At 29.6% G+C, this 27,146-nt stretch overlaps 1 non-coding gene and 2 pseudogenes across 2 annotated transcripts; 2 read left to right on the top strand and 1 right to left on the bottom strand.

Moving 5' to 3' along the window:
• Positions 1–4,746: 4,746 nt before the first annotated feature.
• LOC149515869 (uncharacterized) lies at positions 4,747–6,762 on the bottom strand (annotated as a pseudogene).
• A 3,805-nt stretch (positions 6,763–10,567) lies between these two features.
• TRNAN-GUU (transfer RNA asparagine (anticodon GUU)) lies at positions 10,568–10,641 on the top strand. Its single transcript has one exon. It is a non-coding gene; the product is annotated as a tRNA-Asn (tRNA).
• A 4,229-nt stretch (positions 10,642–14,870) lies between these two features.
• Positions 14,871–21,524, top strand: LOC149515868 (putative disease resistance RPP13-like protein 1 pseudogene; annotated as a pseudogene). The gene is made up of 8 exons (XR_016326283.1): positions 14,871–19,285; positions 19,745–19,909; positions 20,006–20,095; positions 20,397–20,490; positions 20,581–20,647; positions 20,735–20,845; positions 20,939–21,059; positions 21,154–21,524. The product of XR_016326283.1 is annotated as a putative disease resistance RPP13-like protein 1 pseudogene (transcript).
• Positions 21,525–27,146: the final 5,622 nt, after the last annotated feature.

Below are 27,146 nucleotides of genomic sequence, written 5' to 3'. Positions count from 1 at the left end.
ACCATGAAAAAAATCATTCCTTTACTGAAATGGATCAAATAGCATTCCTTTTAACATTATAAAAGTTTTCATATTTACAATATCATTGAATCACTCATGGCTTCCAAAGTAAATATACTTTTAAAATTTTCACTGTATTTCAAAACTTTTAATAAAATCATAGATGATAATAATTTATATAATTCATGAATTAGACTATGTACATAATCAAAAATTACCATAACGTGATCAAGATTGTGGCTTCAATTTTTGCTTATGGCTATTCTAAGCCAACCATAATAATCTACATCATACCTACAAATCATGTAGATTTGACTATTGAAGTTATCTGATTTATAGTGATAGCTTTTAGTAAAAACCAACTATCTCAAATGTTATCATAAGTTTCCAATGCATATATTAATTGCCCAATGGCCAATTCCAAGTTCATGAGTATTGAAACTTCTAAAATTGATTTCAAAATTTTATAAGAACTTTATTTCTCCACCACTGTTTAGCCTAAGTATATATCTATATTATTTACCAGTTTTAATTGGTCATAACATTTTTGGATATATAATAAATTCAAAACTTTACTTATAAGACTAATATGTGATTTTGTGATCAATAAGAGTCCATATCATTTTGTGATCAATATATTCATATCTAGATCACCATATCATGCAAGTCATGAAAAATGAATCCAAAAAAATCATTTTCATAAAATAGCATAAAAATAATTATAATATGAATTCTACTTATATTTCTTGCAAAAACTCGTGATGAATTTACATTAGTTAAATCATTAATTGGCTAACTCCAAGGCTTACGGCTTTGACAAACCAATATTATTATATAAGCCCAAATGTTAATATGGTGTATAACCAACCACATCCTTGCTATTGTCATGAAATTATTGAAAACCTCAGAAACTTGCGCACTTTTCATTTTAACAACCTGCAAAAGGTTATTTTTCGTGGTACAAAAAGCAAAAATATCTTCATTGTATTTAACCAATAATGTATTAATTGGAATATGGTATTCTATCTTCATAGTCCATATATTTCTTATATGTATTAAAAAGAAAATTTCATTCCATTCAATTAATTTGCGTAATAATGGCAAACTCTACCAATATTCTCTAAGCCATCACAAAATGAAATTAAACAAATCTATGTGCTGATGTCTTTGAACATTGAATTTGCATGTTCTTTTCTAATTTATAAACATGGCTAATTAGACATTGATGTACATCCTTCAAATGCTACTAACCAACAAATGCTTCAATTTTTTTTTTAATAACATGTCTTTTCTTTCAATCAATCATTTAATTAGCCCAAATTGTTGTCCAAATTTTAGTTAGAAATACTATCATAAAATTTACAAAATATAGGGATGCCATAGATATACATAATATGTTTTTCATTACCATCAGCCACAATTCTTCATGAAATTATATATTCATTGCATATAGTAAACGTGCATTAACTTATTACATTATAAATTCAAACAATTTATAAATGCTATCATCAACGAGAATAATAGTTTAGAACCCAAACCTTTATAAACCTCATAGTTATAATAATTTGATATTTTCTTTTTAAACAACCATCTCTTTAATCTTCTACCTTTTGTAAGCCAATTTCATCAATCATAGTTATATAGCAGGAACATTTGTATTCCAAATTCTTAAGTTTATTGTCTTACTTATTTTGGCCATCAAACACAAATTGAGTTGTACCTAACTTTTTCTTCATGATTGTTCACAACAAAATTTTATTTTGTAAAATCACTTCTAGTGTAATATACCTAGTCAGCAAAATATAAGTCACATTGCCTATGTTTCTGATAATAACATTTATTTGGTTTTTATCCACTAATTAATCCATAAAACACTATATCTTAATAATAATTATTCACATAAATAAATTTAATTTTTATTGGTTTTCATGAAAATTGAATACCAGTCAAAATTTGAACCAATAAATAAAAAAAAAATCAACCTTTGATTTATAAATGACCAACAAAGATGGAACCATACAAATAGCTTGACTCAACTTATTATCTCAATTTTGGTGTCATAATTTAAAAATAAAACTAATCTTGTAGCCAAATATTATTTTTTGCATATATTCTCCACTTACATCTTTTTTTTTATGGTCAATTCTTTTACCCATTTTCAATTGTTTTTAAAGAAACCATGGACAATTTGCCTGTTCTATATATAACCAAGACATGACAATTAAAAAATTGGTCATTCCATTAGAACCCAATTTAATTCATTACTTGATAACAAGTGATAATTCTTTTAGTCTAAGATCAATTCATGTCTTTCTCTTTTATGTTTTTAAGCTATTTCCCATCCCAGTCTTTATAAGCATCGATTTTTCAAATAAATATAATATAATTCATTAAACCTAATTGTGGAGCCAATTTCAATATATGCATAAACTTATGCAATGTAATCAATATTTTGCATATTTTGTTTTGACTTGACACACTAATGAAATTAATTGCTAACTTGTTTATCTTATTCAGTCAATCTTCATATCAACAATTATGTAAAAAATAAAATACATACCTCTAATGAAAATCTTTATGAAAATTAATATTTTGGTCCATGGAAACATTAATCCTTTAACACCTTAAGCTTCCACTACTATTGATCTCCAAATCATACCAATTTCTTTTTTTTTGTATCTTCCTCATGCGAAATATAAAATTCTCATAATTGTCTTCAAATTGTTAGAAAAAAAATAAGAAAAGAGAAATAATAGAAAAGAATTTTAGCTTTGAGGTGTGAAGAACGCTTTTTTAAAGGCAATCATGCCTTTAAAATACAACGAAACCTCAAAATTTTTAATTAAAAATCATAAAAATGATTATACTAAAAAATTTATTTATAATGAATGAACAAAAATAACTTCTATTCAAATTGTTAGGACCTTCTGTATAATTATGACCTTTATGAATAATACTCTATTTATATTCAAATAGTTATGACCAGTTGTTATATAATAATTGTTTCTATTCAAATATAATTATTTAAAATATAAATAAAATTAATACAAAAATCAATTGTATTAATCAATAATTAAATCTTTCTATCAAATGTGAGATATACCAATTCTAAACTACCAACACTTTTTCCATGATAAATATGAGAATTATGGTCTAGTAAATGCCATGTAGAAAACGTGAAAGTATGGATGAATCCTGACCAAAAGTTACAGGTTTTCTAAATAAGTTTTCTCTCTTTTTTTCTAGAAAAAAATGTTTAGTTTCTCTAAACCAGTCGTTGCTGATCATGAAAATAGCATGACGTTACCTCTTTTCAAGTTTTACCAAGGTAAGTTTCCCACCTTCCTCTTTTCTTTGCTTTTTGGTTCTAGACCTCAAACCTTCTTTCTTTCTTGGTTTTCAGCTCTTTCACTTTTTTGCTTTTTTTTTTAGGTTTTTCTTTGGTTTTTTCCTTCTTTTTTCTTATGGCAAACTCCCTCTTTTTTCTTTTTTTTAACAGCCCCCATCATTCTTCTTCTCTGTAGACTCGTTCCTTTTTTTTTTTCAGCCTCCTTATCTTTTCTTCTTTTGACAACCTCTTCCTCTTTCTGCTTTTTGCTTTCCAAGCTTTTTATTATCTTCTTCTTTATTGTAGGTCTTCATAAATTGGTTGCACAAGCTTTCAACTTGTTTCATGTTGCTTGTCTCCCTAGTAAAAAAGGTTTCATGTGAAGTGCAAAAACTAGTTTCCTTAATTTTTTCAAGGTTAGGGCCTCTTTCCACCCATGCGTCCCCGTGAATGGGCTTCTCCTCCTCTTTTTTCATTCTTTCATTTGTAGTTCACATGCCCATTAAAATCATCTCCCTTATTTTGTTTGGCTCTTCTTTCTTTTGAAGCTTTCCTTTATTCATTTTAGGCCAACATGTGGTCATGTTTAATGGCTCATTTAGGCTTTTATTTTTGGGCTAGCTTGGGTTGCCAATTCAGGTTTCACCGTGGCTTGTTAAATAGGCCATTGCTAGGGGTCGATTTAGGCTTCATTTCAAGTCTTCATAAAAGGCCTTTAAAAAGGTCGCATTATGGTTCACACATTGGGATTTAAGTGGGCCTTTGCTAACACATACAATGGGCCTAAAAAAATGGTTTTAGCCCATATGCAAAACGAACCTAAATCACATGTGAAGTTATTCCAGACAAAATTAGGTGTCTACACTCATCATTTCTAATTTAAGTCTTAATTAGCTTAGTAAATTAAAGTTCTTGTACTATATATCAATTTAGTATGACATAGATATTTTTCGTTAAACTAGTAACTTTTTTATATAAGTTTTTATACCTTTTTATCCAAATAAACCCATATTTTTTTAATTTTTATCTAAATAAATTATTATTTCAAACAAAATTTTAATTTATGTTAATGTTTTATTTATGTACAAATTAAAAATTGCAGGTTTATTTGAATATAAATTAAAAATTAAAAGTTATTTTAGTGTAAATTAAATGCTAAAAACTTATTTAGGTATAATATAAATATAATATTTTATATCTAAATAAAATGATAAAGTTTATAGATTTTTTTTAGGGGTTTTTTTCTTTGCATTATAAATACTAAATATTTCTTCTCTAGATGATAAGGTAGAAATTTCTATTTACCTATTCCATTTTCTCCATTTTCTTCTCTATAGCTTGTTCATTGTCAATACACAAAATCTATACATACATAAATATAATTTTAATTAGATTTTCACCAATAATCAACAATCAAATTAGCAATTTCTTCCAGTCATCAATAAAGAATCAACTCCTTTCCTTAACCCTGCAAGGAGCCTAGTTCCAATTGGGTGTTGGCAATGATCTCAGTTCTTTTGAGGTCCATTTCTCCTCTTTTAGCCTCAGTTTCTACTCTCATTTTTTCGGTTTCGCTCATTGCTTTTTCTGACTTTAACACTATTTCCGCTAGCCATCTAGTGCTCTTAACTATTTCCCTTTCCTCCTTTTTTCTTCTCTTCTTCTCCATTTTCATCTTCAATTTCTTCGACCTCTGCTTTTCTTTTTCATTATAAAGAGTTGGTGTGCTACTATTTGTCTCCATAGCAATCTTGTCCAATAGATGGTCGGATAGTTTTGTCCCTGCTCCATCCTCCTGTTAAATTGAAAGAGCCTGCAAATTCTTAGTGAAATGGTTTATTACTTTTTTTTTTTTTTATTGTGGGAAGGGAGATTTTTATATTTATTAATTGCACAATCATTAAGCTAAATGTTCGGATGCGAAATCCTTTGCTACTAAATCTCTAAGAGTTAATCATGAAATTAACATGTTAAAATGGTTTCTTAAAAAAACTTTGTACATTGTTTAATGATTTTTATTGTATTGTAAAAGATGTCACTGCTCAAAAATGGAGTTAAAATCATAGGTGTATTACCCAAATGTACACTTACCTTTCTGTTTTTGACTATCATTTACTTTTCTAAAAATATGCTTGGTTATGGTATAAAAAGAAATATAACTTAGTGGAAAGTAAACTTCTATGAATTCATTAGATTCGATGTTGTTAGAATTGGTTTGGAAAAAAAAATGTATAACCTCATTATCTCTAATAAAAGTAACTTAGAATTTTACACCATAAGAATTAAGCTAATTAAGGTAAAAAGTTATGCTAAAATCATCTTGCTTTGTAGTAGTATTTTTCTTCATTATGCTCTTAGAATTAGATTATATACTCTATAATTTAAAAAAGAATTATTGGCTTCATGAATTTATTCAAAAATTAGTACTAACATGTCAATAATTTTATTTTATTAAAGGAAGATTTTGGAATTCCAAAATTTAATTAAAGATAAGAAGTTTATATTTGATAAATTATTAATGTATAAATTATATAAATTTATGTAAGTAAATATCAGTATTTAAAATAAATATAACAAAAATTAATATTTTTTTAAAAAATTATTTATTAATAAAATTTTATTATTTGATTAACTGACAATATATAAATTTTATACACCAAAAATACATTAAATATAAACACGTAACGTTTAGATAAAAATCTTAAATTCAAGTCAAAGCACCGCTTTAACGCACATATTATTATAACAAAGATAGTAGTCATATATGATTCTCACTGACCTTGGGTATCCTATCAACACCATTGGGACCATGTGAATTATGGGCAGTTCCAGGAAGCTGAGGAGCCAAAGGTGATGGTGGTGGTGGTGGTTCTTGCTGCAGCATCACCAACCATGGACGGCTCTGATAACGTCAAAGGAGGGTTAGTGGAAAGTGGAGTAGGTGCTTGAGGCACAACTGATGGATGCAGATGTGGTGGTGGCGCACGTGCATTGCCACGCAGTAAAAGGTCAAGCCGCGGATACAAAGGCCAGGATGATCCATCAGCAGTAGCAGACTCTGATGATCGCTACCTTTTCTTCATTGACTCAATCTGGTTCTTGCACTGAGTTAGAGTCTTTGGCGACTTATTACAATTAGCTCGAGCTGAAACATAGCGTGTAACATCTTCCCAATCATGACTATTTGTTTGGCTCTATTTCTAAGCACCCATTTGTTTTCGTAAGCCTCAAGTAAGCTTGAAACGGGTCCTTCACTCCATTCATCACGTTTTACCCTATCGCTGCTGCCGCAGCCCCTATCGCTGCTGCCGCAGCCCCTATCGCCACCAAATCACAGCAGTGCTTCCAGGATGTTTTTTAGGGGAACAGTTATCTTTGTTGATGTTATTATTTGAGAGGAGAGATGGGTTTTCTTGGTTAGTTTCTTCGTCCATTTCTCCCCATACTAAACATAAATAAGAAACTTTTACTCCAGTATAGCTGTTAACATGTATTCACACCATCAAAAATTTTAAGCTCAAAAAAGACTTAAAAGGGGATAGAAAAGAGGGTGATCAGAGAACCTCTAAGAGAGAAAGGAAAAAAAAAAATGAGAAAGGAAAGGGCTAGGACTAGTGGCCAGCCAAAGGCAGAGTTGAGAAAGAGTGCCACTAGCTTTAGAGAAAGGGGAGGGAATAGGGAAAGCAAACTAGGAAAGCAAAGGGCTTAGGGTTAGTGGGTAACCATGAAAAGTGGCAGCTTTGTCAAATGAGTTAGTGATAGTAACCTCTTACAAAAAATTTTTTTCTTTCACTTGATTTTAAAGAGGGGCTTCGAGTATATATAGTAATTTTTAAAATATACGATTACACGAAATAAAATTATAGGAAAAAAATACAGTTTAAAATTTTAACAAAAAATAATGAGTAATAAAAATTAAAAAATAATTTTTTATTTAATATGTTCACTTAAATTATAATACATTAATTTTCATATTATATATATATATATATTACGTAAAATAAATAAACCGAATTATGACCATATTTATCGGGGAGGGAATGGTGTTATCTTATTTGTATGTTGGTTTTATTGCTGTGGTTGGGTAATTTTGGCTGTTTGCGTTGATATGTAGCCAATCGAGAAATCCAGTGGCCTATAGAGTGAGGGAGAAAGGGGTGGGGATAGTGGGTGGTGGTGGGTCGGCATCATGGGTCTGTCACCCACTCTCTCCCAGTATCCCATCCCAGCAGCCAAATTTCTACTACCATTTTCTCTATCGTTCGCTAGCCAATGTGCTTTGGTCACTAGGGAAATTTGACCTTCAACACCCCTTTTCAGCTCTCTTTTGGTTTTTTTTTTTTTTTTTTTCCTTGTTAAGCATCAATTTATTATCAATTAGCGGTAACTGAAAGAACTCAATTTAGATATAAAATTATAAAAAATTAAATATTTATTAGATATGATATAATTTTATATTAATAGATTTTATTATGTATAGATAAAAAAATTTATTCCATGATAGATTTAAAAATAATAATAAAAAAATTTTAATTTTGATATCATTTTAAATATTTAATTTATTATTAATTAACAATAAATAAAAAAACTTAATTTAAGTATAAAATTATAAAAAATTAAATATTTATTAAATATAAAATAACACCATCTTAATAGTGCTTTGCCTCATTTGCAAAAACCTTTGGTGGATTCATTGCTATTCGAGCACGCCATACAAAACTTGGTTTATTTCCTCTGATAGAGCTTTTTTTTTTGTTAAAAACGAGATTCTTTAACGGTTAAAATTTAAAATTTTAATTTGAAGATTTTAAAATAAAATTTAAGATAAAATATATTATTAATCATTTAATTATAAAAATATTTTTAAAATACTTTTTTAATAATTATTATTTTTTAATTTAATTATTTATTTCCGTCAATTTCTAATGATTGATGTAACAATATCATGTGACATGTTCAAAGATGAAGTCAATTTTACGATACTGAGAGGACCAAGTATTAAGGAAATAGTCAATTAAATTGAAAGAGGATCAAGAAAGAAAATAACAATACCAAAATAGTAATTTTAAGGTTATCAATTTTTTTTTTTGAAACCAAGACCCATGCTTGCCCTTCCTAGATTCGTCTCTGCACTTGTCAAACAGCATGTGATATTGTTACGTCATTCGAAATGACACGCTATGTGCTGACAAGGCAATGGCATGTTATTTACCAAATATCATGCGATTAAGGTGTCAACCAGCCCAATCAAGTTGAATAGTGAGAAGTTCAAGCTCGAGTTCGACTTATAATTCGAGGTTCGATATTTAGTTCGAGTTTGATCGAGTTTTATTTTTCAAGTTCGAACTCGATTCGTGATCGAATTCGAACTATTCGAGCTCGCTCGATTAATATGTAAAAATAAGCTCGATTCGTATACTCGATAAGAGTTTGATTATTCATGCTCGAATTCGAACTCAAACTCGGACTTGAAATATTTTATTAATTAAAATAATAAAAATATATTTAAATATAAAAACTCGATTAGACTTGCGAGCTACTCGAGTCAGATATAAGAATACTCAAATTTAACTCGATCGATAAGTCGAACTACTCAGCTCGACTCGATAATAATCGAATCGAATTCAAATTTTTTTCGAATCGAACCCGAATAGCTTACGAGTACTAATGTATCATTTACACCCCTACATACGACCATTCGTATGTGATCCATGTCTTGGGAGTTGGGAATTTAAACGATTTGGCTTACAACTTCTAATGTTTACTTTGGTTTTTGAATATTGAAACTTATCTGTGTGTTTTGATTGATAAGAGAGAAATAAAAAAGAAAAGAAATAATCGAATAGAAATAAAAAAAAAAAGGTGATTTTAAAAGAAATTAGATGTAAAATGAGAAGTGGAAAAAAATGAAAAGTGGAAAAATGTGCATGAAGAAAATTTCAAGTGACAATTTCTTTCCCAATTAACTCCGCAATTTGACATTCAAATAGGAAACTTTAATAAATTCTCTGTAGTCTGTTTCACTTGTATTCTTTCCAATTCTTACAACATTCAATCTCAATTTCAAACTTTATCGTTAGTGTCTTTGGTATAATTTTTCAAAATCACAAACATATTGCTATTTGAATGTTAAGTGAAGACCGTCGAAAGAATTATGATTTTGTTTTATAAAAATTGTTTTATAAATATGATTTTAAATTTTTACCTATATACTAAAATGAATTTTTTTAATAATCTAATGAAAAATTGAAATATTACACATTAAAAATCATACCTTGCATATTTAATTTTTAATGAAATTATAAATACAAACAAAAACTGCAATTATAATTAGACTAAACCCACATTTTAATTTGGTCAGACTTTATGCAAAAAGTTTAGATGATCACCTTCCATGATTTTTTACACATTGACTGTACTTGATCACTTTGATTGCAAAATATTAGACCTTGGCTTACAAGGACTAATATTTCCTTATCAAAATACCTTTTTTCAAAAGACAAAGTAGCAACAACAAGTTACCAAGTTTTAAGCTAACAATACGCAATTAAAAAAATCTTTGCATCAACAAAAGGAAAGCTAGAACGAAAGGCGCTAGTCTTTGCTCCTATAATCCTCCCAATTAAAATCCTAGTGAAAGAAGGTTTAATCCCATAAAACATTTGTTACAATTATTATTAGTTGCTTATTCATTTATATGGTTATTTATTCGAGAATAAAAGTTGTTATTTTAAATTTTCATTGAAAAAATTTTCTTTAATATATCTATAATTAAGTATATAATGTTAAACTAATGAAATCTTACCTTAGTGTTAAGAAAAAGATCTTAAAACCAATAAAATTTTAAGTTCAAATCTCATTATATATAAGTTTGATTCAATTTTATATTAAATTTGTTTAATTATATTTTAATTTATTGATTAATTTGCTTACTTGGTCAATCAATAATTTTTTATATGTAAATATAATACTTAATAATAATAATTGAAATTTATACTTATAATTTTATAAAAAGAAATTGTTCCAATAATATATAATCGTACACCCAATATCTTCTTTTTCCTAAAAACTTAGAGAAAAAAATTTAAAAAAAAAACACACAAACACGTACAGAAGCTATGAGATTTATCAAATTTAAGATTTCAAGGCAAACGCTGTTTCAATTGCAGTTTACACCTTTCACCCTTCCACGTAGAAAAATATGTTTAAATTATTTAATTTATGATTCTTAAGCATATGGCTGGAATAGCTCAGTTGGTTAGAGCGTGTGGCTGTTAACCACAAGGTCGGAGGTTCAAGCCCTCCTTCTAGCGTTTTAACCTTTTTTGGTTCAAGCCCTCCTAAAGTTTTAACCTTTTTTCGTGTTAAAACGGGCCGAGCAACAATAATTAGCCAAACCCAATTTCAAAATGTTGCTCGGCCCGTTAATTCAACCCAATTTCTAAATTGATCTAATCTATTTTTGTTTTTAACTAATAGCATAACCCGATTTTAAATGAAACTTTTTTTTTTTAATACAAAGATGATAACATTCCTAATATATCTAATCCTTACAAATTTAATAATTTAATGAAATAAAAAAATTTTATATGTTCTCCCATTTTCTTTGTGCTTTTTTTTTTTTTGAATGTTTTAAAAGTATGTCTTTTTCTTAACATTTAAAATTCTTACTTTTTATATTTTAAAATTATTATTTATTATTTTTTTACTTTTCAATATTAAAAATCATGAAATTTTAATTTTATAAAAAAATAAATTTTAACATTAAATATATTAAAATTAAAGTTTTTTCTTTTTAACTCCAATAAAGTCAATATATGACAAATATTTTAAGACAAAAGGACTATCAATTTTCTAAATATACTATTATATTTTGGAGTTTTGATCAATGAATAAATACTTAGATAGATTGTTAAATTGATGAAAATTTCGATCATCAATTCAATCAATTTAATCAATTCAATAAACTATTTAGTATTCTTTCATAATTTAAATTTATAGAAAATTTAAAAAATAGAAAGGAAAATTGAGAAAATTAAGAAAAATCAAGAAAAAAAATTTCAGAAAAATTAAACAACACATAATCAAATAATACAAGTAACAAACAAATCCATCACAACTACAAGGCTAAAAATATAATTAAAAGTCAAAGTTCAAACATTAAAGAAATCTAAAATCCAAAGTTCCAGCGTCCAAACTTCAACAAGAAATAGAAAAAAAAAAAAAAAAAAGTCCACATTGCTAATATAATGGGATGTTTCAAGAGTTCACTTTAATTTGGGTTTTAAAAGCCCTAAAAATTAGAAAACATCACTAATTTTCGGTTTGAGTGGATTTAAGTGGAGGCAGCTGCACAATTGCCCCCACCTCTGAAACCTTCCCTCTTTGTGCAATGTATTTTTATAGAATCAATTTTTGACTAATGCCAGCATTTTAATAAAAACATATAAAAATAAATTATTCTTATCCAAAGAGAATATATTCTTGCTTACAACATTAAAATTTAAAACAATTTAACCTTAATTGCGGGTATTGATTAATTTAATAATTATTTGAATAAATTAAAGTCAGAACAGAAGATTTTATATTAGAAATTTTGTATCAATATGAATACCTATAAAACTTAATAATAAAAACTTACAATATTAGACCAATTTGCATTTATAATTAATTGTTTGAAGAAATTTGCATGAATAGTTTTGAAGCTTTTAATAAAATAACATGTCCTTGACTACATTGCTTGAAAATGGTAGATAAATATATATATATATATATACGTTGGTACAGGTCAAATTGAAAAGAATGGATATTTTAAAAATGATAGACACCCATTTGGTTGTCATTTTAAGTTACAGTCAGTAATCGAAGATGATGTGAAGGATCTTGTGCATTGCCGATTCCCGTTTCGCTTTGTGAATATTGGAGGTGTTATGGTATCTTTGCTTCCTCTATTGAGAGAAACTTGTGGGTATGCGTATGACCCCGATTTATAATAGCCGAGTCTTTTACTCATTGATTCCCACTTTAATAAAGATAAGCCTTTTTCTCACCGTCTTGAATTTAAATTTGTTTGGCGATGGTCTTATTTAATTGTGTAAATCTCTCAATGTGACATGTGGCTTTTGTCCTTCTCCTTTTTTTCTTTTTTCCTGACGGCGTTTATGGGTGAAAGATTGACATGAACTGCTATTGTCTTACTCAGGGACGAAGCTAGACATAAAGATAAAGAATGGATCAAACAGTGAAGTTGATGAAAAAAAAATGATGTCAAGTGGAATGATTTAATTAATTATTTTTATTGAAATTATTTTTGAATCATTCAATAACATACTTAATCATTTTACAATTCTGATAAAAACTACACATTGATCAAATATGTATTTTCGGATATTTAAATAACTTATAAGAACGAAATTTTTATATGTAAATAATTTTCGAAAATGCATATTCATAGTTGTTGTTAATTTGGTATAAACAAATATATATCTAAAAAGTTTTGATTTTTTTTCATTTTTTAAATGTATATTAAAAAATGTTTAAGTTTTTCAAAAAAGTGGATATGAAAAATTAAAATTTTTTAGATATATATATCCGAAAAGGCTAAATATGTAAATGTTGATATGATTCAATTGATTTTTTAAGTAATTTTAAAATGTGTTTGAAATTTGATTGTATTTAGCATTTTTTAAATAGAATGTATTCATTTGATTGTAAAGAGAAAAAATTGGTTGTAAATAGAAATTTTCATCGATTAATCAATTTATTTAATATTATAATAATAAATTAGGGGATTAAGGTAGAACGCAACCACCCTTCTTTTCCCAAGCACGTGGTTAGTCTTTTTGCCAGCTTACCAATTATATTTTTGTTAAATATAATCGTATATTAACGTATAGAAAAATCATTTATCTATATATATAATTAAATTTACCAATAATATATATGTTAATTAATTTTTTGCAATAAATCAGTTTTATCTTTTTCTTGTTTTCCAATAAATTAGTTAAAATAAAAATAAAATAAGAAAAGTTACCAATTAATTTTATTTTTTGCAAGTATTAATTATTTTTTAAAAATAAATTAGTATTAATAAAAAATATGATATAAAATTTAATATACTATAATATGAAAATTTAGCATATTTATATATATGTTCCTTAAAACTGAATTTTTAAAAATTAACCTAGAATTGAATTTTATCTAAAATTATTTTTAAAAATCAAATTAATTTAATTTGATAATTAATCAATTAATCGAATTAAATTAATTTAATCGATTAATTTGATTAAAACTAAAATTTAAACACTCCTATCCAAGAGATTTTTATTTACTTTTGTTAAACAATTCTCCACTATCATCTCTTTATATGGAATTATACCTTCAATATATTCTCAGCCCACCTAATTATTTTATTCCTTTCAAACCATAGCTTATAAAAGGTTTGGACTATCTTCATGTATGCTTTACTTTGCAGTGACTGATAATGCTTTTCTTTGCAATAGATAATATGATATATTTTTATTACTCAAAAGTAAGGAAACGAATATTAATATATAACTCTTTATTGAAGGCTTTTCTTTTAATTTCACCTACATTAAATTTAATAATTTAAAATATGATATAATAATACGATATAAATATTATATAAAAAAATTGATACATATCAAATTTTAAAAAAAATTATATATAGTTTCATAAAATAAAAAATATACTTTAAATTTATATTTTTATATAAATTATAACATATTTTACATTAATGTATTAATTATCAAATTTATTGTGTATTATTTTGGAAGGAGGAAAGAAGAATAAAAGAAAAGAATAATATTAAAAAGAGAATAAAAAAAGACAAACCAAAATTCCTAATTGCGGACATAATAATTTTCTTTTAGTAAAGCTGACTGATAGAATTATTCTTTTCTCAAAATTCCTTTCTTGAACAGTATAAAGAAAATTGTGCCTTTACCTGTTTCTAATTTTCTTTTGTAACTCCCTGCGATTGCCAAACACCGAAAAACTAAAAACATTTTACCGACCCAAAAAACCTGCAAATTCTTCATCTTTCACAAATCAAACTTCATCCCTTTTTTACTCTTGGTTATTGTGCCTGAAGCAATAATCATAACAATATAGAAATAATAGACAACAATCAATAATATAAAAATATAAAAAAAATAAAGCACACTAAAATTTACGTGAAAAATCTTTCAATGTAAAGGAAAAAAAATCACGGATCACAAAAAAATCTTTACTATCAAGGTATACAAAGTTTTTCTCTAGCTAAAACTAGAGCTAATCAACAACTAGAGAAACAATTAGAGAAATCTCACTAAATAAGTGACTCAACAAATACATCATGAATTTATTCCTAAAGAGCTTCAAATCTGATATTCACCATTTAGAATGTAGAATTCTGAATCATAAACCTCCTAATAAGGTTCTAACTCAATCAGACCACGAATCGACTTCTGTTCAACCAACTCTCCCTTCTCTTTTTTTTCTCTGCTTTTTTTGGTTTTTCTTCTTTCTCTATTTGGTTTTCGACACACCCTTAAAATAACCCCACCTCTTTTTTATTAAATAGCTAGAGCTCTGTGTAAAATGAAAGATCAAAGTCATGACCTTTACTTAATCTAAAACTACTTACATTAAGCTGACCCCGTTTTCCTAACAATGGTTTTCTATCTACTTCAACTTCTCACTATTCCTTTGTTAATTATGGCTTTCATTGGAGAGGCTGCTCTATCTGCTTTCTTTGAGGCGTTGTTTGGCAAGTTTGCCTCTCCGGAGTTCGAGTTTGTCACTGAGAAGCGGGTTCGCAAAGAGATTATGAACTGGGTATCTATGCTGAGGAACATCCATGCAGTGCTTGCTGATGCAGAGGGGAAGCAAATGCAGAGCCAGGCTGTGAAGATTTGGTTGGCTGACCTCCATGACTTGGCTTACGACTTGGATGACATCTTGGACGAGTTTGAGACTGAAGCTTTGGGGCGTAAGTTGATGAAAGAACATCATGCAAGCTCAAGCAAGGCACCAAAACTTAAGCCTACTTGCTGCACTGGTTTACATCCAAGTTCTATGATGTTTAACTATAGCATGATATCCAAGATTAAAGAGATTACTAGAAGACTGGAAGGTTCAGCTACTAGAAAGAGTAACTTGCAGCTAAGGGAGATCATGAATGATGTTGGAAGGCCCATGACAATAGCACGAAGGCCGCCCAGTACTTCTTTGGTGAATGAAGCTAATGTTCTCGGCAGAGACAAAGACAAGAGGGCAATACTTGATTTGCTTTTGAGAAACGAGGGCAGTGATGCTGGAGTTTCTGTGATTCCCATCGTTGGCCTGGGAGGGATTGGAAAAACGACCCTTGCTCAACTTGTTTACAATGATGACTGCATAAAAGATCATTTTGATCTTAGAGCATGGGTTTGTGTTTCTGATGAATTTGATATCATCAGGATAACAAAGACAATTCTCCTCTCAGTCACCTCGGAGACATGTGATATGAACAATTTGAATTTGCTTCAAGTCAAATTAAAGGAGAAGCTATGGGGAAGGAAATTCTTGCTTGTATTGGATGACGTTTGGAACGATAACTACAACCATTGGTTGGCGCTTCGATCTCCTTTTGATGCAGGGGAACCAGGAAGCAAAATAATTGTCACAACACGTAGTTCCAAAGTTTCATCAATTATGACAAATGCCGCAGACTACTCTTTGCAATGCTTATCAGAAGAAGATTCTCTCAGAATGCTTGCTCATGACGCATTAGAAAGAAAGGATTTTACAGGGCATCCAGACTTAAAAGAGATCAGCTTGGAGATCTTGAAGAAGTGTGGTGGTTTGCCTTTGGCAACAAAAACCATTGGAGGACTATTGCGCACAAATGTGAATTATGATGCATGGAAAGTTATATTAGAGAGTGATATTTGGAATCTGCCTCAACATGGAAGTGACATAATTCCAGCTCTATGGTTGAGTTACTATTATCTTCCTTCACAATTAAAGCAATGTTTTGCTTATTGCTCTCTAGTCCCTAAAGATTATGAATTTGGTGAGGAAGAAATAGTTCAATTATGGATGGCCGAAGGTTTTCCCAATGGAGCAGACACTAAAAGGCAAATTGAAGATTTGGGCCGCCAGTGTTTTGAAGAACTGGTATCAAGGTCATTCTTTCAAGCATCTAGCCAGGATGAATCTCTGTTTGTAATGCATGACCTGATTAATGATCTAGCTCAGTTCGTTGGAGGAGAAAAATATTTTAAAATGGAGAGACATGAGGAAATGAAACGCCCAAGTCACACTCGCCACTCCTCTTATATAATAGGCGACTATGACAATATAAAAAGGTTTGAGTCCTTTTTTGAAGCAAAGTCACTACGGCCCTTCTTACCCTTCTCACCCTTTGAGATGCTGATGTGGCGTCTGCACTACTTAAGCAAGAACGTTCTCAATGATTTACTACCGAGATTGAAATGCTTGAGGGTGTTCTCTTTGAAAGGTTACTACATCACTGAAATACCAGATTCCATTGGAAATTTGGGACATTTACGATATCTGGATTTCTCTTATACTCAGATAAAAGGTCTCCCTGATTCAGTATGCACTCTTTATAATTTAGACTCTTTTATTAACGTTTTGTGGGGAAATTAAGAAGTTGCCTTCAAAAATAGGAATGTTAGCCAACCTATGTCATCTAGACATTGCTGATGATAAAGGAAATGCCACTCGGAATTGGCAAATTAACAAATCTTCGGGCATTGTCTAATTTTATTGTGGGCAAAGGCGATGCATTCAATATAAGAGAGATGCAGAATCTGTCCAATCTCAAAGGTCAGCTTTCTATTTCAGAGCTGCAGAATGTAAAAGAAGCTCAGTATGCGGGGGAAGCTAAGCTATCAAGTAAGCCTGATCTCGATGAGTTAGGGCTGAAATGGAATCGGGACTTCAATGAAAGTTTAAGACAGAAAGAAGTCGAGACGGAGGTTTTGAACTTGCTTCGACCTCATGAAGAGCTTATAGCCCTTGCTATCAGGTATTACGCAAGAATAGCATTCCCAATTTGGATAGAGGATCCTTCATTTAAAATTTGCAATCATTAAAGTTTGCAAATTGTCCAAATTGCACATTATTACCTGCAGTTGGAAAATTACCACATTTAAAGGATCTTTATATCAAGGGAATGAGGAGCGTAACTAGTGTTGGCAATGAGTTCTAAAGAGAGAATTGGTCAAATGCATTTCCTTCATTAGAGACATTGCATTTTGAGGATATGCCAGAATGGAAAGAGTGGAAGGCATGTGAAGTTGATGAGCAAGGACGAAAATTCCATTGCCTCCGAGATCTCCTTATTGTGGGTTGTTCCAAATTGATAGGGCCATTGCCGGAGCACCTTCCTTCATTGGAAAAACTTGAGATTGGTAATTGCCAAAAATTGGTAGTTTCAATTTCAAATCTTCCAAAGCTATGTGAATTAAAAATTGATGGGTGTGAAAAAGTAGTGCTTGGGAGTTTTATGGATCTTTGGTCGGCTAAAAAAATCACCCTTTCCAACATTTCAAAATTTGCATGTGTAACAATGGAAAGGATGTCGACGTTCCAGTGGATGAAAGTAGAAGATCTCAATGTTAAAGGTTGTGAGGAATTGGTTTCTTTGTGGCGAACAGAGTGGGGTTCGTTGGTTCCTTTGAGATCTCTTCGTAATTTAGTGCTTGAAAATTGTTCACAGGTTGCTTCTATACGGGCAACGGAAGAGGCGGAAAAGGCAGAGATTTTGCAATTAGACATACACTGCAACATTGAACATTTGAGAATAGAATATTGTGAAGGCTTCCAGAAGTTATCAAAAAACCTCAAGTGTCTTAGAAAGTTAGAGATTGGGAAGTGCCCAAAATTGGTTTCACTTTGAGCGGATAACTTGCCCTCAACCCTTAAATGCTTGGTGATTAGTGAATGTGAGAATTTGCAGTACTTATTGGAAGATGGGGAGAACATCAATTTCAGCAGCACATCTCTCCTTGAATTTCTTGAAATTCATGGATGTGAAGCTCTCAAATCATTATCATCAAGCAGTAAGTTACCCGTGGGACTTAAAACGTTGGTGATCAGTAACTGTCCAGAGCTGAAATTTGTAGCACAAGAAATTGGGGATAATACTTGTCTTGAATCTATTCGAATCAAGTCTTGTCATAATATTCAGTATTTATCCCAAGGAATGGAAAAGCTTAAATCTCTGACTCTCGATAGGTGTGAAAAACTTGAAGCTTTGCCCAACCTCAAATCTCTTCAAGACTTGACCATATTGACTTGTCCGAGGGTGACATCCATCCCAGAAGGGGTTTACCTTCCAACCTAACAAGGCTTCACATCTTTGGAGTACCCAATATTAGTAAGGCAGTAATGGAGAGGGAATTGCATAGACTCACCACTCTTAAAGAACTCCGAATTCATGGTGGTAATTGCGATGCGGTGACATTTCCAGAAAGCGGTTTGCCTACCAACCTAACCATGCTTCACATCTCTGGACCCAATATTGTTAAGGCAGTAATGGAGTGGCGATTGCGTAGACTCACCTCTCTTAAAGAACTCCGAATTAATAGTGATAATTGTATAGATGCGATGTCATTTCCACAAGAGGACATCAAGCTGCTCCCTTATCTCTACCATATTTCTATCTCAGACTTCAAAAATCTAAAGAAGCTATCCTCAAAAGGCTTTCAGCATCTTGCCTCTCTTCAACGTTTGTCGATACGCAATTGCCCGAAGCTCAAATCCCTTCCCAAAAAGGAAGTGCTTCCTTCGCTTTTGGAGCTACAAATTTTTTATTGTCCGTTGCTGAAGAAAAGGTGCAAAAGGGATAAAGGAAAATATTGGTCCAATATCGCTCACATACCATATGTTGAAGTTGATGAAAAATTCATCTAAGAATTATAATCAGCAATGTTCGGCCCACAGGTATTTTAATTTGAAACTAATACGACTATTTCAACTGATTTTTTTTTTTTAAATGTACAAATATATCTACACAAGTAAAAATAAAATATGACTTGAGCGAGCACTGAATTCATTTGCATTTAATTTTTCAATATTTTTAGTTATTCTTTCTTACTAATAAATCGAAATGATAAACCCATTTCCTTATTAAGCAGAAGAATTAGATCATGTATGACTCATGTAGTTTTAATCTGGAATTAATTAGTCTTTTAAGTTCTGATTTTAAGAAAAATATTTTGTTATTAAGTACTGATTTTAATATTTACTCAGTTCATTTCTATTTTAAGTATTGATTTTAATATCAACTCAAGTATTTTATTTCTTTGGTTTCATGTTCTTTTCAATGTTTTTGAATTGATCATTTATCTGGTTTTCTTTCATCCAATTTTGTATGGTACCAAATGAACTGTAAATTTCTAGCTTTTGTCCAGATGTCCAATCTTAGAAGAGAATTTCCCATTTTGAGTTGGTAGATGTTTGGATGTGGCCTTGTCTTGTTTCTACGAGAGGGAGACATATATAGCATTGATGCAAGAAGAGGAATTTCTGTCCACAGGCTTTCAGAATCTGTCTGTTGAAAACATGGTGAATTCTCAAACATTAATCTTTTGCATCTCATTTCAAAACGACTAGCCTCTTCATTTTGTAGATAAATATGGTTGAATGTTTGTTAATTGCTAGTCAGATGATGCAAACGTGATAAAAGAGGAACTGAATCAAGAGAGCCTAGGCACTTTATGTTTCCTCCTTCCATCCTCTTGATCATTGTAGGTATGCCTCCTAAAACATCTTCTCTATTATTATTATTATTATTATTATTATTAATCAGTTCTAAAATTCAACCTTTCTCCCATGAGTGGAATTCTGCACCATCAATGAGCCCTTTGAGCAATGACTTTGCTCAGCCACCTTCCATTGATGACTTTCAAATAGTGATGTTGAATGTTTGGATGTAATCTTTTCTACAAGAAATAGGCCTAATGCAGCCCACCTTTTGTTCATCTCTTTTTGAAAGTTATGGTTTCTTCATTTTTGTAACTAAATGACTGTCCCCTGTGATCAATTGGTCAAGTGAATCAGATAGCTTGGGTGCCTTGTGTGAATGTTAATGACAGATTCATCCATTAGCTACAAAAAAGAAGCATGAATTTTCAATTGGAAGCCAGGTAACTAGATACTGACATCTTGTTTGGTAAAAATTTTAATTAAAATGAAGATCACCATAATAATATAATGTATTCATTGTACTAAAACAGGCAATTGACGAATTTCTCTGTTAAGGAGCTGACCATTGATAGCATGCTCCTGTGTGTAATAAGTCAGGTATTTCAGTTTTAATTATTTTCTTTTGCCTTTAAATTTAAGGAGATCTAAATATTGATGGACCTTTGGACTTCTACTGCTATGAAGATATAAGTTTCTTGGCAATAGAGCATAAGCAGGCTGGAAATCCATCTCTTTTCTTATTTGTAAAATGGTCATTGCGTTCACTTGACACTCCATGTCCTTCAAATACTGCAGGTGAGAACAATAAGAATTTTCTGGTTTCTATCTTTCTTGTGTATATGCGTAATGAATGCTCATTTTGTATCACCAATTATTTTGGCTCTTCAGGAAGTATTTATTTCTACCACCATTGATTGGATGGAAGCAAATATAGTATGACGGTTGCTATTCCATAAGATGTTCTACACTTAGTCTTTTGTCTGCGTTATTGCCTACCTCATTATGCCATGTAAGTATCTAAGAGTTTTAGAGAATTTACTGTGTTCAGTGTTTGTTACTTACTCCCGCACAATTAACAAAATGGATTTGCCTTTTTATGACAGGATGAATGAAACTCACACATTCTAATGCTCTCAAAGATTCAGTAGTGGGAAATTGTCTAGGCTGCATCTCCTCTTCTAAAAGAGTTTAGGGGTTTGTAGGTGGATGCACAGGAAAAAAAAAAGGATGAGAAAGAGACACCGTCCTTCAATGAACAACCTGACATGGTTATGGTGTCTCCACAAACAGTTGCACTTTTGGTGAGATTGCTCATGTTATCCAAGAAATTTACCTTTTCTGATGATAACTTCTTGTAATAACATGTGATTAAACTAGAGAAGACTCATGCTGTAATCCAGTTATTTTGAGTAGTTGAAGATTAAGTGGACTTGGTCCCGTGGTTTTTTCCCCTCATTCATGGGGTTTTTCACGTAAATTTTGGTGTCTTGTTTTTCATGAGCTGATGATCATTTCTTTTTATTCCTTTGATATCTAATGATTAATTGCTTATAAAATTATCAATTTAATTTGTCCAAAGAGGGAGAAAAAATTAGAATTATGGTTGAAAACTGGCACAAAATACTCAACATGGCAAGAAATCTGCACAATCATATGTTTTTTTGTTTACAAAATTGTCATTCTCTGCTTAATAACAGTTTACAATCCGTTATCAGGCACGCTATTTATGTTGGAACATACGATTATCACGTGAACCAAGATCAAGGTTGAAACATCAGCCAAAAGATCTAAAACTTAAATAGTAAAAAATTAGTACTTTATTTTTTCCCGAGAGTTACTACTAGAATGCAACCAAAGTGGTTTAGGTGGTTCTGTTGCTGCTTATTGGCTCTCACATTCAGCTCTGAATTCGCATTCTCTGGTGCTGATGCCATGGCCAAACATGTGATTCAGCCTGCTGTGCCGTGCGTTAGCAGGTTTTCTTGTAGCAGTGTCATGTTCATGCCGGCGAACATGAACGTTATTATCGCTGCCACGGTCGGGACCGTATAACGTGTCGACCCACTCAGAGATGCCACGTTAGCATTAAGATTATAATTGATTGAGTTCAAACTGATATAACATTCAATTCGAGTTTAGCTTTAAATTCGAGATTCGAAATTTGATTCGAATTCGATCGAGGTTTTTTATAATTGAAGCTTGATTCAAGATAAAAATTAAATTACTCAAATTCGCTTAATTGGATTCGTTTAACATGAAAAAATAAATTTGATTCTCATATTTTATAAAATCTCATTATTTATGTTTAAACTCAATTCGAGATATTTTATTAGTTAAAATAATAAAATTATTAAAATATAAAAATTCGATTAAATTTATGAGTTATTCAAGTCGAATATAAGAATGCTTCAATTTAACTCGATCAATAAATTAAATTATTTAAATTCAAATTGAAACTCGATAATAATTGAATCAAATTTAAAATTTATTTGAATCAAATATAAATAATTTACAAATATTAATTTATTATTGACACCCTTAATTGCTCTTTAACTCGTTTCAAAGACTTGTTCCAGATAGCTACGTAGGTTGGTTCTACTAGCCTAGTGAAAGACGGTACTTAGGTTGAATGCCAAAATTCGGTGATATTTCAAAAACACATAAGTACACATGCATATATTTAACAATTATAATTTGGTATATAATCATTAAATTTTTATTTCAAATAATTAAGAATTTCATGAAGTATCTAGAACTTGCTAATAAATGATTAAACCGATCTTTTTATACCTTGTTGTCATTATTATTAAATTTGATTATTTTAAAATATATAAATATTCGACATAAAAATAATACAAAAAAATATATACAAATTAAAATTTTAAATTTTATATAGATTTGGTAAAAACCAAAAAAGTTAATTTTACATTTGATATATTGACATGAATTTAATATATTAATTTTTATACTTTATATATGTTTAATATTATATAAATTCACGAATTATGAAATCTAATTAAGTCTAAAGACATTTTGGATTATTCTAACTGCAAGATAAAGATTTGCTCATGCCCAAATCTTAATTACGGGACACCAAAATCTGAATTGTGTTTTAACCCTTTGCACTTTACTTTTGGGTAAGGATGGATGCACACTGAGGGGGCATTAGGGCAGTTGTCTCCACTGAGATCTTTATCCATTTAAAATATATTATAAAAATATTAAAACAGTTCAATTCATTTATAGTGCCCATATTGAAAAATTATATATATAAGACGTGTAAAAGTCAAACTTACATTAATTAGAAGTGATAGATTTTTAAATTAAAAAAAATTTTAATGTTATTATAAAAAAAAAAAAAAAGCAGATGAATGAATTGTAAATAAAAAAATTGGTTTTCCATTTTCCTCTATTTACCTCATTTGCAGCTTTTAGTTTTTTAAACAAAAATAGAGACAACCAAGGGAAAAGAAAGTCTTTAAACTAAAAACATAAATTACAAGTTGATTATTTTCTTCTTCCAACAAAATATTCAAGTAAATTATTTTTTATATTTTTAATTAGTCAATCATTTTTTTATATTTTTATATATAGTGTTTGTTTATTATTTGAAATTTGTTATATTGATGAAATAATTTGATCATATATTCATGTTATTGATAGCATTTATATTTTTTTTATCATGTTTGAATTTTTTGTGTTTTATATTTTCCTTTATTTTTTTACTTATTACTCATTCAACTAATAACTTTAAGTTTGTCAAAGATTAATTTTTATATAGTGATTATAAAATTAGTTAAAAGTTTTATCTAATTTCTTGCATAACAGTATGATTATGGTATGTGAATTACATTTCTACTTATATATTTCAAATATAGAATCAGTTGATTTTCATTAACATGCATAATTATATTTTGAATATGTTTTCTTATTTTTTATAAATTATATAAACTAAACTATTTAATTTAATTAGTTATGGAGAAAATATCTTATTAAGAGAAAGTCAATTTTTAAAGAATTATCTAGAATCAATACTAGTGGCGTACGACATTGTATAGAGCAAGTTTGTGTTGAATTAAACTCAGATGATCTTCCTTCGGATCTTGGGTTACAAAAAAAAAAAATTGAATTATAATGCTAATGATAGAGACAAGGTTTGAAGAGTTTATTTGCAAAAAGGTCCATGTCAACTTTTATGAACATAATTTTCCCCAAAGAAAAATTGGAAAGGTGTTACGTTGTTTTATTCCTACATGAATAAAAATTATGCTAAATGGTTGGAATATAGGATAGAGAAAGATGCCATTTTCTGTTTGTGTTGTTATCTTTATAGAACAGATATTTGATAGCAAGCATGTGGTGATTGTTTTGTTTCAAATGGATTCAAAAATTGAAAAAAGAAAGAAATATTTGATATTCATGTTGGAGGTCCCAATAATGTTGATAACAAAGCTTGAAAGTGTTGTCAAGATTTACTAAATCAAAAGCAACATATTCAATTTGCTTTTGCAAAACAATCCGATCAAGCAAAAAAAAGTTATCACGTTTGCTTAATTGCAACACTTGATTGTATTTGCTTTCTTTTATGTCAAAGTTTGCCATTTTGTGGTAGAAATGAAACTAAGAATTCTCATAATCAAGGAAATTTTCTTAAGCTTCTTAAATTTCTTGTCAATCATAATGAAACCATTAATAGTGTTGTCTTGGAGAATACACCAAAAAATTTAAAAATAATTGTATGTGATATTCAAAAAGATCTTGTTCGTGCTGCAGCAATTAAAACTACTAATATTGTCATGGAAGATCTTGGAGATGGATTATTTTCTATTTTACTTAATGAATCTTGTGATGTTTTAATCAAAGAACAAACTGCTATTGTTTTGTGCTATGTGAATTCTAAAAGGCTTGTTATTGAACATTTTTTTGGTATAATACATATCAATGATACAACTACTTTGTCACTTAAAGCAGCTATTAAAGCATTATTTTATAAGCATAATTTGAGTATGTCAAGGATTCTTGGGCAAGGTTACAATGGAGTAAGCAACATCCAAGGTGAATTCAATGGATTAAAAACTTTGATCATAAAAGATAATGCATTTGCATATTATGTTCATTGTTTTATTCATCAACTTCAATTGACACTTGTAGCCGTGGCAAAAAATCATTTTCAAATTGCATTACTTTTCAACATTATGACAAATATGGAGAATATTGTCAGGGCTTCATGTAAACAAACAGATGTTCTTTAAGAAAAATAACTTGATAAAGTTATTAAGGTATTAGGAGTCAGTGAACTTTTTATGAGAAGAAGTTTAAACCAACAAATAAGTCTTCAATGAGTTGGGGATATACGATGGGGTTCACATTATGGGATTTTAATAAATTTTATCTTTATGTTTAGTTCCATCATTAATGTGCTTGAAATTGTTGTGAAGGATGGGAATAGCTTTGAGTAAAGGGGTGAAGCTTTTGCCTTATTAAATTCAACTCAATCTTTTGATTTTGCTTTCAACTTGCATTTGATGAAAAATATTTTAGGGATTACAAATGAATTATCTTTGGCATTACAAAGGCAAGATCAAAATATTGTGAATGCGATGGCATTAGTAAGAGTAGCAAAGCAACGACTACAAACGATGAGAGATGATGTGAATCTTTGCATAAAGAGGCTTCTTTATTTTTTAAGAAAAACAACATTGGTTTCCCAAATATGAATGATATGTTTGTAGCTCGTGAAAGACCTCAACGCAATGCTCTAACAATGACAAATTTACATTAATATCCAGTTGAGTTATTTTATACAGTAATTGATATATAATTCAAGAGCTCAACAATCGTTTTAATGGGGTGAATATGGAATTATTTTTTTGTGCGACTTCTTTAAATCCTTGTGATTCTTTTGTAGCTTCTGATAAAGGAAAGTTGATTCGTCTTGCTCACTTTTATCCGGTTGAATTTTTTAATGTAAAGCTACTAGTTCTTAATAATCAACTTAAAACTTACATTGTTGATTTAAAATCTCATGATGAGTTTACAAGTTTGAAAAGTATTAGTGATCTTTCCATGAAACTTGTTAAGACAAGGAAACATTTTGTATATCCATTGATATACTTGTTTGTGAAATTAGTTTTGATATTACCAATATTTACTTCATTAGTTGAAAGAGCTTTTTTTACTATAAAGATTATAAAGAACCGTTTATGTAACCAAATAGAAAATTATTGGATGAATAATTGTTTAGTTACATGTATAGAAAAGGATATATTTTGTAATATTGATAATGAAAAAATTTTACAATACTTTCAAAATATAAAAAGTTGTAGAAAACAATTGTAATATTTTATTTTTATTATAATAAAATAGTTTTTTTATGTATTTTAATTAACTTATACATATTTAGTATTATAAATTTTTGTCCTCACTTAATATAAATCATAATCCGTCCTTGCTGTTGGGCCTACTAACTAGTACTTAATTTGCCAAAAACAAAGTAATGGACGTAAAAGTGAAAATTGGCAAATGCTTTTTTTTTTTTTTAATATAGAATAAAGCAACATTGCCAGAATCAATAATGGCACCAACACCAGTTGTGGGATTGAAAGCTAATGCACTTGGTGGGATATCAACAAGTCTCCTTCCGACTCCAATTCCAATCAGATTCACAAAGTGGTGGTCTCCTAAGGTTCTTTAGCAATTATGTGTACTTGATCCTCAATGGCTGCCCACCTGGCCCAAGTCTCAATGACCCAGAAAAGCTAAGTGACCTAAAGCAAGTGTTCTAAGATATTTGATAAAGATCTCCTAAACCTTGTAAAATTTACCATGTTTGGCAAAACAACTTCCCCTGAGCTTTATAGTCAGCTTACAAATTTATCCCAAATATCCATATTTTTAACCTTGATTATACTTGATTACCCATCATTTTACTTGATTTTATGCTCATCTCATCTATAGCTTAGCTTTATTAAAACAAAGATTTTATTAATCAGTGCCTAAATTTTTTTAAAAAAATTATCATATTAATCAAATTATTATTTTTAATATATTAAAATTTATCAAATTTATTATTACTCTTAATAATTATTAATAAATA

The sequence above is a fragment of the Durio zibethinus genome, chromosome 12 (assembly GCF_047325235.1).
Source record: "Durio zibethinus cultivar Kanyao isolate XHJ-2024 chromosome 12, ASM4732523v1, whole genome shotgun sequence".
In the NCBI taxonomy this organism is placed as follows: Eukaryota; Viridiplantae; Streptophyta; class Magnoliopsida; order Malvales; family Malvaceae; genus Durio; species Durio zibethinus.
Note: the sequence above shows the minus strand (reverse complement) of the source record. Positions and strands in the feature narration are given on the sequence as shown.